Here is a 2,862-nt window from a genome sequence, read left to right as displayed (position 1 = left end):
TATATATATAAAATAAAGGGTAAAGTTTGACTACAACTCCTACTAAAAAACTTAACATAGTTATATATTTTGAAAATCTAATTATTAAATTGCAAGTTCTTTATATTCTTAACATACATGTTAAATTTCGTGCTAATCATATATTATTTACTATTTTGAATAATGCAAACATTGGTGAGAATAGTATCAGTTAGTAATCCCAACTCAATAAGTCCTTTCTTTCATGATGAACTGTTGGCACTGGTCCTCAATTTTTTCTTTGTGGACCGAGAAGAAAGGGGGTGCATAATTTCCTTCGAATTGAGCTGACATTCGTTACAGTCATCATTCAATCAAAAAAATTTTTGTTCCAGAACCGTATGTGAGATTTTCATCTCATACGGCTCCTCCTTTTTTTTTTATTTTATGTGCATAAAGAGAAGAATATATTGAATAAAAAAAGATTGATATAATTTCATTATGAACTGAAGGGGGCTAGTGTTTTTACAAGAAATTTTTAGCCAAGCTTCCTATAAAAGATCTTTTCTTAACATCAAGTACCTTATAAAAATGATAACTCTGACTTATTTTTTTATACATAATCTTAGATTATAAAAACTTAAAATTTAAATATTTGACTAATAACATAGCTATTTATCTTTGATCTTTTATAAATTTTGCAAGCATGAAGGACATAAGAAAAAAAAATCTAATGGTGGATTTGCCAAAATTCACATTTAATAAAAAGATATTGAGTAGAATTATAGACATTAACTACAACAAAATTTGTAGCCAAATTTTATCCTAAAATAAACCCAAATTAAAAATGTCAATAATTTAAATTAAATTAAAAAAATGTACCCATTGCCCATGGAGAGGAAAATAAAGGTACTGCTAAAAAAGCTTTAGCCGCTCTTCCTCCCACAATTGGAAACAGTAATGCTATGGACACAATAAAAATTCCCAACAATTTTATAACATTCCCAAATTAATTATTAAATAAATTGTTTTTGAAGATTGTGGTGAGCTCATGTGTAAGTTGGCATGCTAATTTAGAAAAATTGTTAAATTGTTGTCACATTTTGTTGTGTTCCTAGCATTGCTCTTTTCTTAATTTTGGTGCTAAGTCCAATCCAAAGTAACTTCTAATTGTAGTCTAATTTGAAACCAAGCATCCATTTTAATATCTTTAATTTTGGTATCAAGTGATACATTCTCAACACTTCTTCTTTTTTTTTTTGTTGAGAAACTGCATTCCTCGTCGATGCTGGCACCAATCCATTCTCAAATCTCAACACTCAGTACGAAAACCAATGTATAATAATAATAATAACACACACTTAGGTAAAATCACTCCATCATCACTTTACACTTTTAAAATAATATTTCTAAACTTCCACTCTAAGATTTTCCAGACACTTAAGCATAAACTTATTTTCTAAAATCTATTACAATTCTAAAACTTAAGAAGTTACGGAATTTTGACTAATAGTCAACTTAAACAGCATTATTGACTCGATCGATATATTGTGAATGATCTTTCATTCACCTGAACAACATCATATGCTTTATCATGATAACAAACTCTATTATCTGTTGGCTATGTTTGATCTTTAAATCAGATAAATGAGATTCAAAATTGTCACATGAAGCAAAGAGAAATAGAACAAAAGCACCCCCAAAAATCACAAAATTAATACTTTGATATCATATTATTTGCCTTTGTCAACAAATTATCTCAAAATGACCAATAAAAAGTATACCCTCCTTTTTTTTCGTTCTTCAAGCCCATACAAATTATATTATGCTATTTTCTTACTTATTTCCTCAATTAAATAACAAAAAATACCAAACAAAGTAATGATCTAATAATTTAAGTCGTGCAAGTAAAAGTTTTGACAAGGTTCTAGCATTAACAGAATCTGAGGTTCTAATTCTAAATGTAGATTTAAATGTTTTTTAAATCTTAATTAATAAACAAATAATCTCATTACTTCCATTTCCTTAATAAAGGTTTTTTTTAAATGATAGAATTTCAATTAATAGTGCTTGTTTTATGGTTTTTTGGTAATCAGTTTCTTGGTAATCGGTTTTGAACTTTAAATCTCTTATTAATTCGAATAAATTTTTTTTAGTTAACTGTTTTATTCAACTCACAATCCTTATAGCTACAGTGTTTTTTGGGGGGGGGGGGGTAACTGTAGTGTTTTATTGTATCATATTCGTTAAATAACATTCATAATAATAGTCAATAATTTTATTTGCCTTTGAATAATAATAGTCAATAGCATGTGTTTTTTACTTTTTAGGCTTTACTGAACTTATTTATTGTATTTTTGTGAACCTAATTTAACTAAGACAAAATGCGACTCATACCTACCGTTGCCACTTGCCACCAACTTGCCGAACCCAGACGAAAGAAAGAGACATGGATAAGCTAAGTGGATGAGTTTTAACACTAATCGATCACTAAAAGAGGTGGAAATTAATCGATAATTTTACAACCAATTGTAATTCCACAATAGGAAAATCTATAGACCTTCTAAACCTGAGTAGAATAAATGGGTAGAATGCATGTATTATGAGTGTAATGATGTATATAACAGAGTTCGCCAAAAAAAAAAAAAAGAGTTTGAATTTGTTAAGGATTGAGTGTAAATTATAAAACATGAGTTTTACACCATTCAGTGAATAATTGTCATATTAACTTTTTGTTTAAAATTTAATACATCCTATCACGTCTAATAACACTACATTAGTTTTTTACTTAAAACCTAAAATATAAAATTTATTGAGATGTTATTATGTATAATAAGATATATTTATATTTTAGTAAATATGATGATGTGGTATGTGGACCAATTTTTTATAGAATTTAATTAG

Source organism: Castanea sativa, chromosome 2 (genome assembly GCF_040712315.1).
Source record: "Castanea sativa cultivar Marrone di Chiusa Pesio chromosome 2, ASM4071231v1".
NCBI classification, from domain to species: Eukaryota; Viridiplantae; Streptophyta; class Magnoliopsida; order Fagales; family Fagaceae; genus Castanea; species Castanea sativa.
This window is presented reverse-complemented; position numbering follows the sequence as displayed.